This window comes from Podarcis gaigeae, assembly GCF_964106915.1.
Source record: "Podarcis gaigeae genome assembly, chromosome: 5".
NCBI lineage: Eukaryota > Metazoa > Chordata > Lepidosauria > Squamata > Lacertidae > Podarcis > Podarcis gaigeae.
Window position 1 is genome coordinate 76,441,723 of NC_139681.1, and position 25,352 is coordinate 76,467,074.

General features: G+C 43.7%; 1 protein-coding gene and 2 long non-coding RNA genes across 4 annotated transcripts in view; 1 reads left to right on the forward strand and 2 right to left on the reverse strand.

Moving 5' to 3' along the window:
• The window catches only part of LOC310845153, a 34,056-nt gene extending 33,640 nt beyond the window's left edge, over window positions 1-416 (reverse strand). The window contains exon 1 of the long non-coding RNA XR_014564520.1: window positions 312-416. This is a non-coding gene — a long non-coding RNA (uncharacterized lncRNA). The remainder of the gene's footprint in view (window positions 1-311) is intronic.
• Window positions 1-25,352, reverse strand: part of LOC310845184 — a 589,082-nt gene that overhangs the window by 350,361 nt on the left and 213,369 nt on the right. The gene's annotated exons all lie outside the window — the stretch shown is intronic.
• The window catches only part of AGTR1 (angiotensin II receptor type 1), a 49,094-nt gene continuing 24,142 nt past the window's right edge, over window positions 401-25,352 (forward strand). Inside the window, exon 1 of one of the 2 annotated variants that reach the window (XM_083739860.1) lies at window positions 401-949. The gene's annotated coding sequence lies outside the window, so the exon portion shown is untranslated. The remainder of the gene's footprint in view (window positions 950-25,352) is intronic. The other variant, XM_083739861.1, reaches the window with a different exon arrangement.

Consider the following 25,352-nt stretch of genomic DNA (forward strand, 5'->3'; position numbering starts at 1 on the left):
TAGCGTGTGTTAGACTCAGCTTAAGGTGTGAGCAACTTTCTCTTTCTGCGCTCTTTCCCTGCAGTTTCTACAAATCTGTGCGTTTCGCTCTTGGTGGGATCCGAGCGCCCCGACGCCAGCATCATGCCTTCCTTGCAACTGGGGTGGTAGAAACACATACACGAGTGGGAAACAAATACACAGGATTTTTCAACTTTGCAAACGGCACTTTCCGTGTCTTTCCTCACTGGTCGCTCTCCCCCTCCCCTCTAATAAGTTATGGAGAACAAGATGTCCCCTGATCTAAACGCGGTGGGGGATCCAAAGCGCACCTGAAACAGATCGACCCCTTTCCTCGCAGCGGTAGGGACAGGAAGCGGGAGCCTCGGGCGGCGTTAACAAGCGGAACGGGCGGAGGCGTGTCCATCGGCCGCGATTTCATTAGCGGCGCTGCTGGGCTGCGCTGGACGGGGAGGGGAGGGGGCGGCGGCGGCGAGGGCGAGGAAGCGGGTCTGAGCCGAGGCTGATTCATTCACGTGTTGGGAGGGGAAGTGAGGCGGGGGGAGAAGCGAGGCTCAGAACTAGGGGCTCTCCCAGGAGGGAGCGGGGCGGGTGGAGTGTGAGCTGGAGGGGAACGCAGCCGCGCAACGAGCAGCCGCCCTGGCTATAAATCCAGGGGGGCGAAGCCAAACGGATCCAAGCCTTAGGACAGTCCTGCGCGCAGCCACCCAAGGGACTGAGGCAGCTGCCTCCGCCGCCGCCTTCTCGCAGCAGCAATAGTAGCTGCAACACACCCAGGAAGGTGAGACGCGCGTGGCTTCCCCAGGGTGGAGGTTCGTGGATGCCGAGCTGCCCAGCCCGGCCGAGAGACAGAGAAGAGACCGAGAGAGAGAAGAGAGGGAGAAATCCGCAGTTGCACAGCCGCTTCCAGCGCATCCTGCCAAGCCTTGCAAGTTTCTCCTCTCGCCTTGTAAGTTTCCTCCTCCTTCCACGCGTCTCTCTGCTGTTCCCTTTCCCCTCCTGCCCTACCAACTCCTGAAATTTGGTTTTTCTTCCTCCTTGCCCACATGCAAACTGCTGCCTTGGTTGTATTTATTATCATTATTTGTTATCACCGTCCCTGGAGGGAAAGTTTCCACCACCACCCCTTTCTTTCTGAGAAAGGCTTTTCGCTCTTGCTTCCCATTTTACACGAGAAAGCTGAAAGTTTTCTGGCATAGACTCCAACGACGTGATTTCTAAATCTCACAAGCCCTAAGGAAATACGTGGGACTCAAGGATGGGTGTGTGTGGGTGTGGGTGTAGAGCTATAGAACAGGACCTTTTCTTTAATGCTTTTTCGAGGATAACTGGCAATCCTGTGATTTTTGTATGCATGCAAAATCATATTTGAGTATAAGCACAAAACTAAGTCCTCTTTTATATACAAATAGTTAAGCACATACTTAACCCTACTCTCTTCCACTCAATCATCAAAGTCAATGGCATTTAAAGATACTTAACCATTGCTAGGATCAGGCATTATTCTTTGGAAAGTTTATTGCTATCACATGACATTTTATTATGCTTTGCCTCAGATACTGAATTTGTTCCGTGCTTCACCAAAAGAGCGATGAAAGTGTATCCGTGGTTTTCCAAACTCTTATAACAGAGTGTGCATGTGGAAGGAATGCCTTGTTTACACTGTGCTGAAAGTGCAACTCCCTTAATTACTGCTAAAAGCAATAGTTTTAACAACCAGAGTCCACAAGGAAGACCGATTGCTTGTTCCAAGGACACCTCTTTGAAACGATGCCACAGATTTATCTGCTTGCAGAAGATTTGTGCACTCACAAGTCCTGTCATGTGAATCCTCTCATATTTCTTGTCAACAGGTCTAAGGCACCATTTAACAGAATCAGTGACAGACCTACCGCAAGCCGACAACTTTCCAGCTTATTTCTAGCAACGTTCCAATTTATTGCTAGCAACTAGTAGAGGCCAAGTCAAGCCATAACTTTGACTTGACAAATCAGTTAAGGGGAACAAACTGGCAAGACCTGTCCTATTTTCCACAACTTTCAAAATAATGTTCCTACTAGGTTTATATTGACTCTAAATTGCCCCTCTGTTTCTGTTAGATTCCTGCTTCTTTACAGAATGAATTTTGTTGGCATCCGTGCAAGGATCAGGATTTAATCATACTTACGGTGCAATCCTAGGCATGTTGGCTTGGAAGTAGAATGCCCCATTGTATTCACTGGGGCTTTAATCCCTGGTGTGTGTGCATAGGATCGTAGCCATAACCCTGTGCATCATAAGCAACTTGGTATAAAGCCTGTATCCTCAGTAAACAAGCATACAAAACCTCAGAGCACATTAAGTCAAAGTTTGTTCTTATGTTAATCTGGTAGCAATGGTTACTGTTGCAGCAGGTCAGGTTTCTACTATGTTGCACAGGGAACATCCGGGACCAGAGACAGTTTGCATGGCAACTCCACATTTCAGATATTATTACCCAGTGCAGTGTGGGACCTGACCGTGCAAACAGTGAACTGCAAAGCAAGGACCAGCTGTCAGTCATTGTGAAGTTGCTGTGAAGCCTGAGTAATACAACAGGATGGTCTCTGGTTTGTGTCAAGTAGCTTCAATATAAACACTGCGTGCTGTGTGATATGTGCAAATAAATATGCACCAAAGATCAAATGGCATTCCTTTATACCTCTGCCCTTAATCCGAAATTAATAGTGTTGCACCACCAGTGCAGTTGGCAGCAGAATATGTCCCATGACCTTTCGGATGGAGCTGTGACACTCCAGCAAGAAGCTGACATTTTATTTTTAAGGCAAGGTTAAGGGGAATGCCTGCAAATAGCAATAATCACGCAGAGATCATTTTAGAATTCTGAAAATGCCACAGGCAAGATGTTGATACCTTTTTAAGTGTGTAGAGTGGAATGTGTGTGGACATCAAAAGGGCTGAAATGGGGAAGGGGTGATGTATCAGGTGAGGGCAATGGCGGAGACTTCATACACTTGCAGACCCACCAAAACTTCAAATCTGGTCCTGGGGGAGAGAATACCAAAGCAGGCCTGGTCCAGAGGGGATGGGAGAAGAGTTGTGCTTGAGTGGGAGCACAGTCTACACCAGAAGCAACTCATTCCCTTATCCCACCACAGTTGGCATAGAAGCAAAGGAAGGCCGAGTCCTTTCTTCACCTCCCAAGCTACCATGAGGTGGGGACAGGAAGAAGGTTGGGCTTGGGGACAAAAGGCCCTTTAGCATTATTTCAGTGACTCTGAGCCCTGTTCCCTCCATCTCACCTGCAGTTGCTTAGTGGATGATTCCTTTTGACAAGTTATCTGTGTGCCCAGATGCCCTTTCTCCACCAATGCAGCTGTTCTAAGGGACACTATCTCTTTATGGCAGGGGTGGGGGGTCCCTTTTCAGCCTGAGGGTTGTTACCCCTTGCGGAAAACCTTCTGGGACCCATATGTTAGCAGTAGGAGGACATACAGGCACGGCTCCTTCCAAGCAGGCAAGAGGAATCCTGAAAATTCGTGGACACATTCCAGCCAGATAAACCTATTTGGAAGAGGGCACAGAGTAGAACTGGTGAGGAAGGGTGTGGCCTGGGGGGTGAGAGAGAGAGAGGGCTGGATGGCCACATTCCCTCCCGACCCCCCTGCTTTATGTGGAAGGACCATAACTTAGTGGTAGAGAAGCTACTTTGTGTGCCAAAGGTCCCAGATTCATTCCCTGGCAGGTGGTGGGAATGATATCTGTCTACATGCTGCTGCCAGTCCTAGTAGACAATTCTAGGTTAAATGGAAGTAACTATACCATCCAGCTCTGTCATTACGTAGAGAGGCAGGACTGTGTCTTAATCCCTCTTCAGGCAATCGCTAAATCTGTAGAGTTTTTAACATTACATTTTAACATCTGTACTGTTTTTAACATTTGATTGGGAGCCACCCAGAGTGGCCGGGGAAACTCAGCCAGATGGGCGGGGTATAAATTATTATTATTATTATTATTATTATTATTATTATTATTATTTTATTTATTAAGTCAATGCACAATGGGGGGCAGGGGGGACAAATGTGCCAGCTTCCCTCCTCCCCCCGTGTCACTATTGTTGGAGAGTGACTGACAGTTGGAGAGTGACTGACAGTTCCTGTGCTGCTGTTGGCTCCCTGCACATTTTAGAACCCTGGAAAACCACGATTCCAAAACTCATGGGGAGACTTCTTGCTTCAGAAGTTTGCCCTCCAACAAATGGTGAGCGAGGAGAATGATGGCGCGCACACACCCCTGCTGCATCTCCCCTACCTTCCCATCTTTTTAATCTTCACATTTAGTGAATCTTTGACAAGGACACTAAATATCCCCACACGAGCCCAAACTCACCAGTTGGCATTGTATCTGTTGCTTAGGATGTTCTGTAAAGTCAAATTCCAACTTGCTAATATTGGGACAGCCATGTTTTGGGGGAAAGACTGTAATTCAGTATCGGAGCACACAGAAGGTTCCAAGTTAATCTCTGGCATCTCCACTTAGAAGGACCAGGTAGCAAGAGATAGGGAAAGGCCTCTGCCTGACCCCTTGGAGAGTTGCTGCTATTCGTACAACGTTCTGTTACTTCCACAGATAATACTGGACTCAGTCCACATTCACCCTGTGATTAGGGATTGATTGTTGAACCACTCTGAAAATTGTAACTCTAGGGCTCTCCTAACAACTCTCAGCACCCTTAACAAACCACAGCTCCCAGAATTCTTAGAGGGAAGCCATGACTGTTTAAAGTGCTGTCAGAGTGCTCTAAATGTACCGTGTGAATGTGGCATGAGAAGGACAAATAGTCTGACCTAGTATGTTCCTTTATCATTTGTATTTTATTTGTATAGTATTTCATTTTGTATGAAACCAGATGTTTAGCTGACATAAGGTTTTCAGGCAGGAATTCTTTCTGGAAGAAAAAGGGTTCTGTGCAACTTGGAAGCTTGCTAGTGTCCTGGTGCTCAGCCTAATCCTTCAGCAGGTTTCCTGAAAAGTAAAGCCCATGCAGTTTTTTGGGCCTGCTCCCTAATTAACATGTGCAGGATTACAGCCTTACTCTTTGGATCCTGAAATACACAAATTGTGTGGAGGGGGAACATTCCCAAGATACATTTGATTGCACACATATTTCATATTTTCTTTTATCCATCTTATATCTTGTCCTTCCTGCGTATTTTAATAACCAGAAATTCTGCAGGATCATTGTTCCTAAGCACAAAACTAAAATCATTTAATGAATTGTTCTGGGGTGGTTTCTAACAGGAGACAGGAGTTGGCATTCTAATAGCACATCTTCACAAAGTTTGAATGATGTCCGATTACCACCCATAGCACTAAGACCATTACGTACCTCCTGAGCTCCTTTACTGAAAGGGAGAGAGTCTTTTCAGAAGGTTGGGGATTTGAATAAGCGGCTAACCCATTTTTCTTTCCACTTTAAGAAATCCGACTGGCTGAAATGAAGGTGATCCCTGAAAATACACGCTGGTGTATAAAAGTCAAGCAATAATCAGTGTGGCTTGTCTTGGAAGAGTGTCCCACATTCTGTGTTCGATCTTGCCAAAAAACCTGTTGGCATTGATGGAATTTATGACAGCCTAATGGATCCAGTGGTGTCCAAACTTTTTCCAAAGAGGGCCAGATTTGATGAAGTGAAGAGCTGTGTGGGCTGACCAAAGGGCTGACCAAAGTTGTTGACCTTTTTTTTTAGGATTGAAGTTGTTGAGCTGATTTCAACAAATTTCCCCCAGGCCAAATTACGCCCCTCCCAAAACAGACATTGGGGGCATGTGGCAAGTGCATTTGCTGTATTGCAGGGTGGAGAAGTGGATCTGGCCCCAAGACAGATCCAGAAGTGGCCAAACCTCTGCAAACCACTTTGACAGGTAAATAGGGCCATCCTATCACATCTGGTGATTGTAATTTCCATCCACAGCTGGAAAGGAATAACTAGGAACCAGTGTTTGAAATTAGCCAGTTGCCAGGCGCATTTCATATTTCAGTGCCTAGGACTTGCCGATCGTATGGTTGGCGGTTCGAATCCCCACAGCGGGGTGAGCTCCCCTCACTTGGTCCCAGCTCCTACCCACCTAGCAGTTTGAAAGCACCCCTAAGTGCAAGTAGATAAATAGGTACCACTTTATAGCGGGAAGGTAAACGGCGTTTCTGTGTGCTGCGCTGGTGCCGGCTTGCCAGAGCAGCTTTGTCACGCTGACCACGTGACCCAGAAGTGTCTTCGGACAGCGCTGGCCCCCGGCCTCTTAAGTGAGATGGGTGCACAACCCTAGAGTCGGACACGACTGGCCCGTACGGGCAGGGGTACCTTTACCTTTTATTGACTACTTGAGGCCAAGTGAAGATGCCTGGGTGCAAGGATGTTACCTGACATCTCCATTGTCTGGAGGTGCGTGCCTGGGGATCATTAGTTTCACACACTAATACCCCATCCTGTAGAATTCTATCAGTTATATTTTCTCTGCACAATTGGGATGAATTTCAGGAATCAAAATGCTTTTTCTGGGCCACCTGAGCAGGAGCAGTGAACAATGTTACAGTTAATTGGTGCAGTTTGTCTTCACTTAATCAAGTGGCTTTTCTTCTTTAAGTTCTCAAAGCTCTTAACCCAGCTCAAGGCTTTCATCTGAACTAGCCGGATGTTTTACTGAGAATCAATCGCAGTCAGTCCGTTGTTTGAAAAATAATACATTAGAGCCGTCTTGCCCCAAAATGGCAGCTAGACATTCCATTTTGGTGACTGTAACCTTGGTTTACCTGGCATTTGGCACCTAGCTTATATGTCTGAGTTTCTAACACTGATGCAGATGGTTTTTTGTGTGAGTTGAAGGACTTTTGGATATCCAGGTCCCAATCCTTATAGGGCTTTAAATGGAGGAGGAAGAGGAAAGAGAAAGTCAGAAAGCGCCAGTATAGGAAACAGAGAGAAAATCTCTGGGTAGGCAGAAGTGTGTTATATTAGATTCAAGGCATCTCCAATTAGCATTTTCTTCAGGGCCACTCTTAAACACAGCAAATCTTATTCTTTGGTCTCCAGTGGCTCTTAGCGCAGCTCTTGGAGATACAGCTAGGGCAATCATTGTGTAAAAACATGAAGCAATTGTCTCTGTGGCTTTGGAGTTACTGAATTTATAGCACTGGGAAGTGTCACGAAAACGTAGATTTTCAGTGAGCAATTATTTCGAAAGCATGTTAAGGGATTGTTTACTCAGTCAAGATTCAGATTGTGATTTAACAGTTCCAGTGTGATGTGTACAGAAGCGAATCATGCCAGAGTCTGTCAGCTGCAATGACTCCTTGCTCTTTACCGCACAGGAGCCTATTCTCTGCATCTGATCACCCTTTACACCTCCCAGGTTCGCAAATTAAAAGGGCAAGCAGGATTACCTTTCCACTTAATTCTATGGAAACACAAAGCAGGAGAAAATCAATCACCATTCACGGGTTGCATTAGCTTGGTTGTGAAGATCATTCTGATGTAAAAAGGGAAGGCAAATGTTAATTTCATTGGTGACTTATTCACAGTATAGATTTATTTAGGTATTTTGCTATATTTTCACCTCACTCATTAATTGAATTCAGCACAGGTAAATAGTCCAAAGAAGTCTGGATTAACTTTTTGGGTAAAGGTCTGATTTCCATGAAGAAAATCTTAGGGAAAGTTGTATTTCCCCAGATTTTTCATGAAAATTGGATAGCACACCCAAGTTCTGCAATACATTATATTAATTACTTTTTATTCCATTCACTTTACAGCCCCACCCTCACTTCAGTTCATCATTACAACTACAGTGTGTGGCAAATCTCTGCATTTTATTTTTTCCAATGGGCAATTAAAACCAAGTAATGGGAGTATTTCTGTGGTCAAAAAATGGGAAAGAAAGCTGTAAAACAAAGACATATTTTCTGGGCCAATTTATGCTTTCATTGGTGAGCTGGGATGTATGTTCATCCAATCATCAGTGTACTATAACATACTGGCAAAACTTTTCAGAGTTTTCTGTTTTAAATTCTACATGCCCTCAGAACAGAAAGAGCCATATAAATGTGTTCCATGAGGTCAGAGTGTATGTCTAAATCATCACACGAACAGCAAGAACACTGGCAAACATAACACTTTGTCCATGCATATAGTCATGCTACTGAAGGGATGAATTTAGGAGTTAGCTGTTGCCATTTTCTGCAGCAGGGATCATTTGTTATTTTTCCTTTGCATAACACTTAACACTTGCCTTTCAGGAAGAGTAGCATTGCCATAATTTGCTTAGATTAGTGTTGAAGAGGGACATGTTGTTTTCTTCACCCTCTTATCCATTTGTATCATATATATTAGCTTGTGAGCCTGTGGACAGGGACTAAATCGCAGAAGTGTACACAGCAGCAGTGATTCCCAAACTGTGGACATATGAGAGTGCTGGGGGGGGGGGGGAGAGAGATAGCTATGTTTTGAAAATTGAAGACACTATGTTAGATGCATCCACCACCTATGCCCATGCTGTAGAGGTGAGGTTCTCTACCACACTGATCCTACCCCTTGTTAATATATGGGCAGCAACAACATCTCAAGGGAGGACAGATACTAGTCTGGGTTACTCTAGGGCAGGTGCAAAGGCAGAGGCAGTAATTAATTGCCTGCCTGGACCACAGATGTTGCAGGTAGACAACCTCCACATCCTGTCAAAGGAAACAAGAAGAGGCTGCGGACCTTTCTGAAGCTGCATGTGGTTTGGGGTTACCCAACTGTTGCTGGCCATGAGTTTGCCGTGAGTGTTGGGATTAGCTAATGTTGGTCAAGTGAAATCATGGGAGTGTGGTTAGACCAATCCTGGTCTTTCACAATTTAGTCACTTTACATGTGAAATATAAAGCTTAGAGAGAAACTTGGAAAAAGCTGGGATGGGCCTTACCTCTGCTTTAGATTTAAAGCTTTCTTATACTACCTTAACAGTCATAGATTCCCCATAAAGAATTCTGGAGACTGTACAGTGGTACCTCTGGTTGCGAACGGGATCTGTTCTAGAGGCCCGTTCGCAACATGAAAAGAGCACAACCCGCAGCGGCGCGTCTGTGCACATGCGGGTTGTGATTCACCGTTTCTGCGCATGCGCGTGACACCATTTTGTGCTTCTGCACGAGCAGCAAAACCTGGAAGTCACCCTTTCTGGTACTTCTGGGTCGCCGCGGGACGTAATCTGAAAGAACATACCATGAAGCAGACGTATCATGAGGTATGACTGTACTTTGTAAAAGGTGCTGAAAGTTCTTAGGAGACTTCCTTTCCCTTCAAGGAGCTACAATTCCCAGAGTTCCCTGGGAAGAGGAATTTGTTATGTACTGAAGTTCTCACCCTGGGCCAGCAGGGGGATACTGTAGATAGTTATGCAAATGAAGGATCGAAAGTGACGTTCAGTGATTGGATAGTTTTAGAAAGTTGTTACAGTAACAAGGTACTGGAACTCTATATAAGTAGGCTGACTGAGCCCTTCAGTTCAGTTCTGTTCTGGCATCGGAATAAAGAAGAGCTGTTTGAAGAATCGCTGTGTCGTCTGATATGTTCACCCACAACTTAACAGAATTGATTGTTCAGCTGCTCTGAGAGTTGTCATGACTGTTCAAAATGGTATGATATTGCTTTAAATGTATGGTGCAGATGAGGCTTATCTGGTGCAAGAGCCTAGGCAGAACTAGGCTAGTTTAAAAGCCTAAGCCAAGCCACTTGGCTGAAGCACGAGAAAAACACATTGAAAGGGGGACCTAGGCAAGCATCAGTGGGCCCTGCTAGGCTCCTAGTAGCTGCCCAGGGATGTTGTGTGCTAAATAGGGTCAGCAAAGGGATCACAATATATGTTGTTTGGAAAGCATGGTTCCATCCTGTAGCCTCGATTGGCTGGATAAAGGAGAGAGCAGGACACAGACAATGCTAAATGAGCCATCCTGCAATTGTAGAGAGAATGCCTCCCCATGGTTCTGGAAGGTATTGAAGAAAACAAGACAGGAAAATATACCTCCAGATTTTGTGTATGCCCCCATGCATTAAGTGCAAGAAACATAATTAGCCATGAAGGCATAGAGTTGTGAGGAAGGGAAAGGTCCATATCCATGGTTCCTGTTGTATATAAATCATCATATTTGCTTGAGAGGAGAAAAGGGAATTGGACTGAATCATTGGTCAAATGATTTACTGATTGCCCAGTCAGGTGGAATAAAAGATTATGACAATGAGCTTTTAGCCACGGAGCAGGAAAAGGGAAAAGCATTAACACTCCTTTGGTTTTCAAACTTCCAGTTCTCCAGGAAGTCCTTCAGCACTTGTTCACCTGCTTCTAAAATTCCTAGGATTCTAAGGTATATCCTCAGTTGCTCACATAAAGGGGTGGGCAAACTAAGGCCCAGGTTGCCTTCTAAATCCGGACGGTCCAGGAATCAGCGTGTTTTTACATGAGTAGAATGTGTCCTGTTATTTAAAATGCATCTCTGGGTTATTTGTGGGACATAGGAATTCATATTTTTTTTCCAAAATATAGTCTGGCCCCCCACAAGGTCTGAGGGACAGTGGACTGGCCCCCTGCTGAAAAAGTTTGCTGACCCCTGCACATAGGACAGGAACTGTTTTTATATATAGAACTGTAAAGACCTTTTCATGTGTTACTTGTGCACAAGAAAGTTCCTTGTGGGGTCATACTGCTGTCTCTGCCCCCAACACTGTGTGCCCAGGGCTAGTTTTGCTTCTGATGCCCACATGTTGACTAACTGATATATCCACTTTTAGATATTTCTGTTAAAATGTAAAGTGGTATACAGTAAGTAAAACTGAGGATGCCTCTAGCAATAACAGAAAAAGCAAGAATGAATTTCAAATGTAGAACCCAACCTGAAAACCTGAGAAAACAAGGGAATTCCAGACACCTCGCCTTAAAACTGGCGTATGCAAATAATTCCCCACAATTTCTGCACTTACACAGTTTATTCATTTCTAAGAATGAGGATTAATTGAAGAAACACTGCTTCTGTTCAATAAATCTCACAGGGAAGTGATTATAAACCTACACATCTTCACTATTCATCAACACAAATTAATGTGTAATCTGTGGTTGATCATTTGTTAAGACTCGTTATTTGTTAAAACTCATTATTGCCATTTGTAATTTGCCTTTAGTCATTCACTATCTCAATATTTAAATAACTATAGTTTCATAGTCCATGTCACTGTGATTACAAAGTGACAAATTGCAAAGCACTTAATTGTCAGTGGCAAAATGTGAATGGGAGTAAATGAATCCACATAAACTGAAGTTGTACAGGCTGCAATCCTATACCCGCTTTCTTGAACTTTATGGAAACTTACTTCTTAGCAGACTTACATATAATAGCATTGCTAGGATTTTTCATGGAAGGGCTTTATCTGAAGGAGCATCTCCACCCCCATCGTTCTACCCAGACACTGAGGTCCAGTTCCAAGGGCCTTCTGGTGGTTCCCTCACTGCAAGAAGCCAAGTTACAGGGAACCAGGCAGAGGGCCTTCTCAGTAGTGGCACCCGCCCTGTGGAATGCCCTCCCACCAGATGTCAAAGAGAACAACAACTACCAGGCTTTTAGAAGACATCTGAAGGCAGCCCTGTTTAGGGAAGCTTTTAATGTTTGATGCATTGCTGTATTTTAATATTTTGTTGGAAGCCGCCCAGAGTGGCTGGGGAAACCCAGCCAGATGGGCGAGGTATAAATTATATATATATATATACACACATACAAACATCAAGGGCTCCAATCATTAGCCTCCTGCACTGTGCTAGTAGGTAGCTCATTTGGTAGAGCATGAGACTCTTAATATCAGGGTCTAGAGTTGAGCCCCACATTGGGCAACAAATTCCTGCATTGCAGGAGGTTGGACTAGGTGAGTTGTGGTCTCTTCCAACTATAATTCTATGGTTCAAATAAACTTGTCTGCAAGATGCACCCAACTTCTTGAATGTTTTTGGCTGATCTACTTCATTACTCTATCTAGAAAATAATTCCAGCTGAGACATATTTGTAGCGATAAAGCAAATGTAGTATATTCTATTTGCTTATCTTCACTGGAGAATTTCATGCTAACAATGTAGCCCACAAACAAGTTATACTGGAGCTTTGGGAAAGAGGTTGATCAAAGCTCCATTCTACACACATAGCACTTGATAACTAAAATGCTTCAAACTTAATCCAGAGACATTAAGTCATGCTTTAATCCCATTGAAATAATGGGACAGGATTTAAGTCAGTTGTGACTAGGGATGGGTTTTACTTGCTCTTTGTGTGTTGGACCACACTCTTAGATATCCCAAACTTTCCTCAAAAGCAGAGCAGAGTTCCTTTTTGCTGAAACTGGGGCTAGACTGGGAGTGAGGTTTTAACTTTTAACTGTGTTTCAGTAATGGGGGCAGCTATAAAAGCACTTATCAGCTGCAGTGTATGGAGTAATTGATATTTTGCTGCAACACAAATGTTCCATAAAGCAGGTACAGATACAGCACTAAAAGCTGTTTTTCAAATAACTGTATCTTCTTCTATAAACACTGGCTGACGAGTGAGTAAAATGAGTTAATACAGTCATTTCATTATAATGGATCTTCTATTCTTTTCCTTTTCTTTTAATCCTTTGTAATTCGCTTCCAAATTGCACAACCACATATATATGTGTGTGTTTTGTTCAAATCATTTTGAACAAATTAGTGTTTTTTCCAACTAGCAATGAGAGCTGTGCATGGTAGTGATCATTGCTCTGTCCACTGGAAATCCTTCTTGACAACCTTCTGGCTTATGAGATTTCTTTAGGCATTGTCTCCATAAGTGCCTTTGTGTGGACTTTTGGATTGTTTTTGGTGGGTCTCAATGCTACAGCCGGCCTAGTGTCCTCTCTTTTGCCTGCCCCACCTGCTAGTTGTTACATAGCCATTTCATTGGGCCAGCACCGGCAAGTCCCTGTTTGCTAAGTAAAGTTGGGAGGGGAGTCAGAGAAGTTATGAGGGTGGGACAAGGAAAGCAGGTCTCCCTCCTCAGAAGTGTGGATGAACCCCAAGTCTTCAGTGTCTGCTGTGCCACAAAGCTCACTGGGTGCCATTTTCCACCCTAACCTACCTCACAAGGTTGTTGTGAGGGTGAAAGAAGGGAACATTTATGCTGCTCTGAACTGCTTGAAGGATGTGGATGGATGAATGAATGGGTGGATGGAATAAGAGATTGATGCTTTAGCTCCCTTTCAAATGTTGTGTGTAGCATGCTAGAGTATGCCATCCTTAGCCGTAGAGCCTTTAATGCCTGGTGGCACTAACTTTTTAAAATCGCGTTGAATGCAGTGGGACTTGCTTCCAAGTTAAACACCATGGAATTCTGTGGAACATACTTCTCAGTAAACATGCACAGAATTGTGCTGTAAGTACATTATATTTATTCATGAAAATAGTGTTTGCACATCTAGAAGGATGCCAGCTCTCCCCCCCCCCCCGAATCTGAGATATAACAGGCATGTTTACAAAGCCAAGGAACCTTCAAATTACAGCATTACATTCTCAACAGTTTAGTTAAAGATCGTCAGGCTTTCCATTGTACAATTTACTGTAAATTGTGCTTGCTTAAGAGGGCAAAAATTATGTAATTTGTAATCTGATTTTAAGACCGATGGTGTCTGAGGAAATAGAAAAGGCCTTATATGCTGATAGATTCTGAAGTGACGAGACGAGGGTTTTCTCAGATACAGAACTGGCCATTAGATTGACTTTTTTATTTGTAAAAGGCCTCCTCTTTCCAGGTTTCCATCTCGCTTTAAGGATTTAAGTTCAGCGCTTCGACTTCTTGTTAACTACGACCTTAGAATAATTACATTGGACAGCCTCACCGTTGGGGGGACCTTACTAAAATATAACACTTCAAAAAAGGAGATATTCAAAAGTAAAAATGTTAGGAATTACCTGAAGCAAAAAGAGAGAGAAAGGAAAAGATTATGAGCCAAAGAATCAGCATGGAGGCTTGTTAATGAATCCCTCATTATGGTCAAAGAAGTAAGCAGAAGGGGAGAGAGAGAGAGAATAGTCCTCTCTGCTTCAAATGCCTTCTGGGTGCCTGCACCAGCAGAGGTCAGGCATGCAGCAACCAGGGAGACAGGGTCTGCCCAGTGGTGGTGCCACCTAATTTATGAAGTGTCCTCACCAGACATCAAAGCTTTATGATGGCAGGTTAAGATCTTTCTATTCTTAAAGGTTTGGAGCAGCTGACTCTATTCCTGTTTTGATGAAACTAGCCTCTGGTTTTAGTTTTAAGACTCTCCAACATCTTTTACTTACCTTTAGCTTAAGTTTTATTGCTGTCTGCCTGCCGCCATTTTTTGCACAATATGCCTTTTTGTTTACTTATTGTAAGCCATTTTTATTTTTTAGTGGAACAGCAGCATAATTTAAAATAAAATATAATAATAAATGTGCATGGCCCCCAAGTAGAAAAATCTATTTCAATTTTTTAAAAAATAATAATAATTTGAAAATAGGAGAAGGGCCATAACTCAGTGCACATTTCTCAGATATATACATTTTGGCAAGCAGTTTTATCAACTATCATGCATTTTTAATATATTATTTCCGCTTATGCATTTTTACCACACTTTCCCTAGCATATGGAACTGTGTACACATCTTTTCTTTGGAGAGCTACATTAGAAAATTTGGAGAAGTGTGAATGATGATGGATAGCTGCTTTTCTGTTCATCTTTTGAGAAATTCAAATTAAAATGTGAACAAAATTGAATTCCACCCCCCCCAAAAAAAAAAAAAATCCTGGCAAAGACACACTTGCATATAACCCTTTGGGCTGGGAATATATTAATCAACAGTATTGAGGAATATATTGAAAATGTTACATATTTCAAAGTCCCCGTGTGCTGCATTGTGTCAGTGAATTAGCAATATTAGCAATTGTGTCCATTAGTGCAATATAGTAACGAACTCCAGATTCCCTCTATTCCCTAGAGGTCTTCTGCAGGCCTGCATTAAATGCCCTCCAAGTAAGCTGTATCTATATAACCAAGTTCCATAAGTGTTACTGACCATATCTGTATGGAACCTGCATGGGTAATCAAATACCAACAGGCAAAACAGTTGCTGAATAGGAAAAGGTTCCTCAAGGGGGGACTCAGTGTTGTAAGTGTGATTTCTTACCATTTGTTGACATTTTGTCCAAGCTTCACCTTCCTGAAGCAAGCAGAAGTTCTCAGTGGGTTTTCCTAATGTGTCTGGTGGATTACATACTGTGAAAGAATCTAGAAGTCACAAAGCTTCCTGTAGGTTTCATACAGGTTTAGCTCAAGTCTTTTCACTAGAATTACACACTATTCGCATTAATGTACAAGAATCAGATAATAAGTCAGTTGTTGTTTTTTTTGTTTGGAATTTTCTCCCCCTCTAGCTTTTGTGAAGGAGTGTCAGTTCAGGGAAGTATGTTACATCTTTGCCAATAAACAGACACGAAGCACATTAGGATGATATATCTTAATTGCAAAAGACAAAGAAATTTTGGGGCTACCTATAACACTTTGGCCAGCAATGATTAATAGGAAGGAAATAGTATGAGAAAAAGGAGTTAAATTGCATTTAAAACCACTTAGGGGGTGAGAAAGATAAAGCCAGGAGACATGAGGCTTATCTAAAGGACTGAGAGATCCAGAGTGTTATTAAATAGCAGACTTTCCCAACCTTGAGTCTCCAGCCAAAATGGTCAATGGTCAGGAATGATAGAAGTTGCAGTCCAACAACAACTGAGGACCAAAGGCCGAGAAAGCCCGCTATATAATAAGAGCAAATTTATTTTCTGAGAATGGTTCCTTACATCCCTCTTGAGAATGGATAGCGCAGTTTTGGTCCTTGGGAAAACTTCAAAGTTTTCAGAAGTGTAAAGGGTTTTTGTTATGTTTTTGCAGGGGAACCCCAAATGGAGAAACTCCCAAACCACCTAATGATGTGGGCATGGAATGCTTCCTGAAAAGTTCAACATTGTTTCATTAGAACGCCAAGTTTCTAGACCTTATTGTTTCAAATATATATACTTGAAAGTGCATGGGTTTACTGAAAAACCTGAAGCCAGATAGCTGACTGATTCCATGGCCAGCAAAAAAAGAAGAACTTATACAGTGGTGCCCCGCAAGACGAACGCCTCGCAAGACGGAAAACCCGCTAGACGAAAGGGTTTTCCGTTTTGGAGGCGCTTCGCAAAACGAATTTTCCTATGGGCTTGCTTCGCAAGACGAAATGTCTTGCGAGTTTTTCCAACTCTTTTTTCCTTCCCCCCCCTTTTTCTAAGCTGCTAAGCCGCTTATCAGCTGATCCTCTAAGCCAATAAGCTGCTAAAAGCCGCTAAAAACCGCTAAACCGCTAATAGCGCTAATCCGCTAAGCCGTCAATGGGCTTGCTTCGCAAGATGAAAAAACCGCTAGACGAAGAGAATCGCGGAACGGATTCTTTTCGTCTTACGAGGCACCACTGTACAAAATAAAAGGAAACTATGAACATTTGTATCATTCACATAGATGGTAGAAGTCACGCAGTTTACAGAATCCAGCTTCTCTTGGTACAGAATTTGGATTATCTGGATGCAGACTTTTAATTGTTTTTCATTGTGGGCATAGCGCTGGAGATAGGCCAATTGACAGCTTTTTGAAGCAGTTCACTACTTAGAAATGCTAATGATTAAGTAAGTAAATAAATTCCAATTCTTCTGGAGCATTTCAAAGGTACCGATACACCTCTGTTTATAACATATCAATGATAGTTGAAGCCTTTTTAAAAAAAAAAAATGGATGATGAGTTCAAGGACTATGTGGACTGCTCCAAATTCCCCATTTCTTTGCTCCTCCTCTCAGACTTTCTTTTTCACTGACATCCTTCAGTCTCTTGTTCCTCAGTCCATTTTGCTCATCTTCAACTACTTTGCCTTTGGACACCAAGCTCCCTTAGGTTCCTGACCTGCCGGACCTCTTTCCAATCTCAGGCTGCCTCATGAAGCTACCCTATCTCTAGGACCTGTTCATTGTTATAATCCCAGCTAAACTGATGATTTCCCCTTCCCTCAAAGAAGCAATACTACATATACTGTGTTCCATAAGCAGCTGGTGTATTTGCGAACACACAGGCACTCAGTTTATTGGCTTCAGTGCCACAGGCATAATACAATGCAGATAGATTAGTCCTCATTTAAAGTTCAGAAATCAAATTGTGATGTGATGTGCACAACTGAAAAGCTCTGTGCTCTCTGTCAAGTCTTCCTGTGGTCATCCATAGCCAGTTATTCTTTGTGTGTGAGAGAGAGAGGCTTTATTGCCAGAAACTGCAAAGAAGTCTTTTTCCTTTGCCACATTCTTTATCTTTCATCCCGCTATGATTCAGCACAACCTCACATGGAGTGCATAAGACTGCAGTTCAAATTTAATAGCCTTGATACACTTTTATGATTCAGCGTGAGATATGACATTTCCCTTAATCGTTGACTCATCTGCAGATAACAAATGCAGAGGGTGATAAAGTTGCCCAGCATGCGAAATGGGAGGAAAATGGAGCCTATAACAGCAACCTATTAAAATAACACATTTCTCTTGTTTATGGGGGCAGATATTTGTATATGTACTGGATTGATAGACATACGAATTTTTTACTTAAATCAGAAAAACGTATAGGAGGAAATGCTTGGGATTTTTATTGTCCCACTGCGTAAAGTATAGTTGAAATGTTGAGAGTGTATCTTCTGAAATTTCACCGCACGTCTCATTTATAACTACAGCCCAGCTTTCTCTAAGTCAGGGTGGGCTACATATGGTCCACCATGGGTTTTTGAGTGCCTCCCAATTAATCTCATTGGCTACAGTACTGCCTTTGACAACAACTTGTCAGGAATTTGGAAGTTTTTAAATTTTTTACTTTCCTCATTTACCTTCGTTGGGCTTCCTCAATTGCCCTCAGGCAGTTCTTAGCAGCTGCAGATCAACTGGTGTGTGGAAGAAGAAGAAGAAGAAGAAGAAGAAGAAGAAGAAGAAGAACCTTCCAAAACGTGTAATATTTTTCCCCTGCTTCTGGGTGCACTATTATGACATCACCACAGCTTGTGATGTTGCCAGCAGCCAATGGTTATAGATTGTTCCTGTAATGCTACTGAAGGCATCACAGTGGACAAACAGTTCAGTCAGCATAATTGGAGCCAATGAAGCTTAACTGACATTAGTTGTAATGCCAGAGAAGGACGCTTATCCCATGACGTGTTGCAGAGTCATGCTGCATATATTATATTATTATTATTATTATTATTTATTTATTTATTTATTTATTTATTTATTTATTTATACCCCGCCCATCTGGCTGAGTTTCCCCAGCCACTCTGGGCATAGCCTCCCGATGATGTGTCCAGCCTTTCCCAGTCCCTGCCACTACCTGCATGTTCAGCAGCATGTGAAGGTGTCCTACACCTCAAGGGACATAGGTGGCGCTGTGCTCTAAACCACTGAGCCTCCTGGGCTTGCCGATCAGAAGGTCAGTGGTTCGAATCCCCATGACAGGGTGAGCTCCGGTTGCTTTGTCCCAGTTCCTGCCAACCTAGCAGTTCGAAAGCATGCCAGTGCAAGTAGATAAGTGGGAAGGTAAATGGCATTTCCGTAAGCTCTGGCTTCCGTCACGGTGTTCTGTTGCACCAGAAGCAGTTTAGTCATGCTGGCCACATGACCTGGAAAGCTGTCTCTGGACAAATGCTCACTCCCTCAGCTTGAAAGCGAGATGAGCGCCACACTCCATAGTTGTCTTTGACTGGACTTAACCATCCAGGGGTCCTTTACCTTTTACACCTCAAGTGAAAACTTTCGGATCAAAATTGGGAAGTGAGATTTGAAGTGATTTTTTTTTTAATATTGGGATTCTCCATGACTGTTCATGTGGTGTTTTAGAAGTAGGGGGAGCACGGCTATGTGAGGAAGGGAGTGTTGTGGGAAGAGAATCTTTGAGTATATAGCAACGGTCTTTTCCCCCCCTGCAGTGACAAAATAAGCAATCTTGAGCAAGCTTAGACGTTTCACAAGGCTCAATCAACATTCTTGTACATTCAGTCCCACAAGAGAAGGAATTTGCTTTCTCACTCTAGCAACTTACACATCAACTCAACAACTCAAATTGTTTCTTTTCTTTGCTGGAAAGAAAATGAGCTCCCAGTTTGCATATCTATTTTTATATCAACCGAGAGACAGTTAATGCCGGAGCCATTATGACAATTTTATGGATTTAAATAGAAAGAGCAGAGAGCAGATCTGCCTGCCTCTATACGTCGCCCATCAAGCTAGACTGCTATTCCAAATATAGTGAAAAATGAATCTTGTGGTGACCTTAGGGCTCAATTCAGTGTTGGCAAAAGAATTCGCAAGAGCTTGCACCTAAGCTATCATGGCAGGGCCAAAGCCCAGCTGATAGAAGGAAGCAATATGTCTATGAATGGCAGTTCCTGGGAATGATGAGCGTCTGTTGCACTCATTTCCTGCTTGTGAACTTCCCATAGGCATCTGGTTGGTGACTGTGGGAACAGAATGCTGGATTAGAGGGGCCTTTGGCCTGATATAGCAGAGTTTATGACTTTGCTCTCTTCTGACCAAGCGAAACCATCCTAGTTGCTGATACTGACTTAGCACACTCAGCTTCTTCTACTTGCATCATTGTGGGAAATCTGTTCAGTCCAAAATCCAGCCTCCTACCATGTGCCGAGCTCAGGAAAGGAAGAGGGGCCGTGCACCACTGGGCTTCTGGAGGTCAGGGATCCTAAGGAGCGTTGGCTCCAGCCCAACATGATCTCTGTCATCCACAACTTCCTACACATGTGGGCATGCACATGCGTGTGTGTGCGTGCACATGTGCACACGAGCACACATACAAAAGCCTTCAATGATACAGAAATATATCTGGTATCAATGTGAATCAAACCACTTGCCAATCAAGCAGACTACAGTGGTACCTCAGGTTACATACGCTTCAGGTTACAGACTCTGCTAACCCAGAAATAGTGCTTCAGGTTAAGAACTTTGCTTCAGGATGAGAACAGAAATCGTGCTCCGACGGTGCAGCAGCAGCAAGAGGCCCCATTAACTAAAGTGGTGCTTCAGGTTAAGAACAGTTTCAGGTTAAGTACGGACCTCCGGAACAAATTAAGTACTTAACCTGAGGTACCACTGTACAGTCTTGTGGATGGTTAGAGGTACTGGAGATGAGGTTATCACAAGTGCATCATACGGAGCCACAGCAGTACAGGAAAAAGAAAGGATTCCTGCACTCACTGCAGAGGGTTGGACGAGATGACCCTTGTGGTCCCTTCCAACTCTATGATTTTCCCAAAGTGCCTCTGCCCACCATAAGGGATATGGGATGTCTAATGCTGTTTGCTAAATGAAGGTAAACTGGAAATGTAGAGGAATAAAGGAGGAGAGAAAAGGAATGAGTAAACTGAGACATTATTGTTGTTGTTACAGTGGTACCTCGGGTTAAGAACTTAATTCGTTCTGGAGGGCCATTCTTAACCTGAAACTGTTCTTAACCTGAGGTACCACTTTAGCTAATGGGGCCTCCCGCTGCCGCTGCGCTGCTGCCACACGATTTCTGTTCTCATCCTGAAGCAAAGTACTTAACCTGAAGCACTATTTCTGGGTTAGTGGAGTCTGTAACCTGAAGCATCTGTAACCCGAGGTACCATTGTATTTTACGTTCATAAATTTATTGCAACAACTTAAAATTCAGCATTAAATAAAGCTAAATTGCAGTCACGGGAGTAGGTCGGGTCCAGAAAAAACGACCCACATCTCAGGTGTTAATGGCCAGGTTTCTTCAGCATATGCCATGTACTATACAGTGGTACCTTGGCTTCAGGTTACATACGCTTCAGGTTACACACTCCACTAAGCCAGAAATAGTGCTTCAAGTTAAGAACTTTGCTTCAGGATATGAACAGAAATCGGGCTCCGGCGGCGCAACGGCAGCAGGAGGCCCCATTAGCTAAAGTGGTGTTTCAAGTTAAGAACAGTTTCAGGTTAAGAACAGACCTCCGGAACGAATTAAGTACTTAACCCGAGGTACCACTGTATAGTGAAGGTGCCAGGCTCTGTGAGGAGGGAATTCCACAACATAGGTGCTGCCACAGAGGATGCCCTCTACTATGAAGAACTATGAAGAGTGGCTGTCTGTAGGGAAGGAGGCTGTCTCTCAGATATTTGGGGGCCAAGGTGTTTATAGCTTTAAACACTACCTATGACTGGGCCTCAAAATGAACTGCAAGCCACTGCCGCTGTTTAGAAAAGGGGGATTAATACACAACTTACTTTCTTGAAGGAACCAGCATTTAGGAGAGAGATTCCATTTTCAGGCTCCAGACCTAATCAGGAATCATACTTACCTGGAAGTAAGACCTGATGAACACAACTTAATGCACAGTGGGACTTAACTCCTTGCACACAGTTGCCCTTTATATCAGTTGGATTTGCTTTCAGATGTATCTGTTGAAAGTAGTTTTGTTTCTGCTAATCTTGCTCTGCATAACCCTGAATAGTGCCACATAATTGGGGAGGGTAGTCATTCCATTAGCATGTGCGCACATGCCCCATGTGCATTTGCTAACATGTCTTGAGTCCAAGAGCTATTGCATAAGCTTGTGGTGCAGTGCTATTGACATGTACAACTTTTTCATGAAATTGTGTTCATCGGGAGCCACAAGTACTGGCAGCAGTAACCTAAAGAGCCCTTGGAAATTCCCATTCATGACTTTACGTGTTTACTACATTGCTCAACATAAAGAAAAACAGAGAGGAGTCAGCAGCTGGGGTGGCTGAAGGACATTATTTCACACACACCCTCTAATCCTTCCCTTCATCCTTACTGGGGACATAATTTCTACACATGGAATCACCCTACTGCAGATTTGTTTTAAGTGGTGTCGGAAACTTGGCATATCAATGTTCTTAATGACCCACTGAGGCATCATTAAATGCTATTGTTGATTGTAATCACAACAAGATGCTAACTCTCCCAAGCCAAAGCATTTCGGTATGGAAGTAGAAAGCTCATTCTTGAATCGTCCTGCATTAAAAGTCCTTGGAAGGGACGGGACTATAATGAATCATAGAGCAGGGGAGGAAGGAGTAAAAGGACGCAAAAGCACAGTGTCCAGGCTGTGCAATGGGGGTGGAGACGCTCCTTCAGGTGCATCTATGTTGTCTTTTAAATATTGCTGGATATCCCTGCCAACTAGCTGTGCTAGAACTGCTGGAAGTTGGAGACATCTGGAGGGTCTTGGTTTCCCTATGCCTGTTCTAATATACATAACACTTCAGGGCCATGGTGTCTGGTGTTCCTTGGGACTGGTAGGGTGGCAGGCAGGGAGCTCAACAGTAGGTGGCGCCAGAGCCAATAAATTCTAGTTTCATCCCTATCCTCCTCCACACTGTGGTAACACTGAAACTAAGGAGGAGGAAGCTGGCTCACAGTGCTACCCCTGGATTGGTTGTAAGTAAAAAGGCAGCCAGGTGGGGACTGGTTGAGGGCAGACTGAGCTGGAACAGAATATTCTCACATATGCCAATGCAGAATTTAGATTCCCCCCACATTAAGCTTGTTGCAGTACTTTCAAACTTAGGAAATCTCTCCAGCCACCCTCAAGCTGAATGACCCAATTCCGTTCTACGCTCTCTCTTTTTCTGTGATTGGAATCTTTAAATAGAAATATTTTCTAGTGTGGAAAAGTTAGTGGATGAGTAAAAGAAAATTCCTCAACAGACTTCCATTTCTAAAGATGGACAAAAACATCTCCCACCATCACTGGAACGGCGAGTACTTCTGAGTTGCTTTCCATCAAATAATGATATCACTTTGCAGCACCAGGAAATCCATGTTTTCCTTCTTTACCCATCATTTTCTCATTAGAAACTGGGGAAGGATCCATATTTGAGATCTATATCCTTCCTTGTGCTTCTTTTTCCCATGGACTGGTTACACCCATTCAGTTCTTACACCACAGCTGTGCAGTTTACTCTATTTTCTATTGCTTTTTCCAAGATTTTCATAGTTTTACTGGCTCTGGAAGGAGAAACCACTTGGTGCTCACTCTGTCATTTTTCTTCCGAATACAAATCCCCTCAGTGCACAAGTGTTCACTGGCAGACACAACAGCGATCCCATAATTAATACAAATGTGGGATGTGGTGCTGAAAAGTAAGAACAACCCATTTATGTCTGGTTCTCTGGCTTGAAGTGGTAAAATTCATTTTTGGTGCTTTTTGTTCCTCTGCACAGAGGTCAGGCACTCTTCCAGTTCCTTTAAGAATAATAAAGACACTCACAATACTGCTCTTTGCAACACTTGGATTCTCCCACCCTTCTAAACCAAAGGAACAAAGTTCAAATTACCCTAAAACAGTGTTTCTTTACGCTGCAATCCAAAGACAAGACCTGCCAAGACAAGAGAGTTTGGATTGGGCTTTTCTGTCTGAGCAGGGCTCAGGTTTACACCAATATAAGTCCCTCACCCCAGCTCAGCTGCGGCGCAACCTGCATAATTTAAAACAGTATAATTTCTGCCAGCATAAGACCCCAAAACAGGGCACTCCAGGGAAGAGCAGGATGGGGTAAGGAGGTACTTATTCTTATACCAAGCCAAGGCTGCAGGTTCAATCCCAGTACAGGACAGCTGCCTATTCCTGCATTGCAGGGGTTGGACTAGATGATTTGCAAAGTGCCTTCCAACTCTACAATTATATGATTCAAACTGCATTCAGCTCGGTCACATTGCCTAGGGCCGTCTTTGAAACTCAGGTCCACACTCGCCTACTAGCTCAGTCAGTAATAATAATAATAACAATAATAATAATTTATTATTTATTCCCTGCCCATCTGGCTGGGCTTCCCCAGCCACTCTAGGTGGCTTCCAACAAAATATTAAAATACAGTAATGCATCAAACATTAAAAGTTTCCCTAAATAGAAGCTGTCTTCTAAAAGTCTGGTAGTTGTTGTTCTCCTTGACATCTGGTAGGAGGGCGTTCCACAGGGTGGGTGCCACGACCGAGAAGGCCCTCTGCCTGGTTCCCTGTAACTTGGCTTCTCGAAGTAAGGGAACCGCCAGAAGGCCCTCAGTGCTGGACCTCAGTGTCTGGGTAGAACGATAGGGGTGGAGACGTTCCTTCAGATATACTGGACTGAGGCCGTTTAGGGCTTTAAAGGTCAGCACCAACACTTTGAATTGTGCTCAGAAACGTACTAGGATCCAATGTAGGTCTTTCAAGACCGGTGTTATGTGGTCTCGGCGGCCGCTCCCAGTCACCAGTCTAGCTGCCGCGTTCTGGATTAGTTGTAGCTTCCTGGTCACCTTCAAAGGTAGCCCCACATAGAGTGCATTGCAGAAGTCCAAGCAAGAGATAACCAGAGCATGCACCACTCTGGCAAGACAGTCTGCAAGCATGTAGGGTCTCAACCTGCTTACCAGATGGAGCTGGTAAACAGCTGCCCTGGACACAGAATTGAACTGTGCCTCTATGGACAGCTGCGAGTCCCAGGCTGCGCACCTGGTCCTTCACGGGCACAGTTACCCCATTCAGGACCAGGGAGTCCTCCATACCTACCCACCTCCTGTGCCCCCCAAAACAGTACAGTACTTGTCAGTCTTGTCAGGATTCAGTCTCAATCTGTTAGCTGCCATCCATCCTCCAACCGCCTCCAGGCACTCACACAGGATCGTCACCGCCTTCACTGGTTCTGATTTGAAAGAGTGGTAGAGCTGGGTATCATCCGCATATTGATGGACACCCAGCCCAAACCCCCTGAAGCCTCTAGCTCCTGCTAGAGGCTCCTGAACAGTGTTTGGAATAGGGAGAACTTAGGCTGGCATAATTTATGCCGGCATCCTGTAGTTAGGATTGTTCTGCCCTTCTTACTGAACAACTGCCAAACTTAAGTGAGGAACAAAGAACTGAGCAAGGGCCTAGGGAAGTACGGTGCTAAAGTGTTGGGGTGCAACGTGGAAAGATGGTGTTGGCATAAATAAGAGTGGTGGGTTGAGTAGATGGTTTGAAGCTGGTGTAATTTCCTTGGATTGCTCTCCGAGGCTACAATGCTGTGAACACTTGCCCATTGAATTCACTGGAACTTACCTCTGGGTAAAACAAAATAAAACAAAATCCTTCCAGTAGCACCTTAGAGACCAACTAAGTAAGTTATTGGTATGAGCTTTCGTGTGCACGCACACTTCTTCAGATACACTGAAGCAGAAGTCACCAGACCCTTATATATAGTGAGAGGGTGGGGAG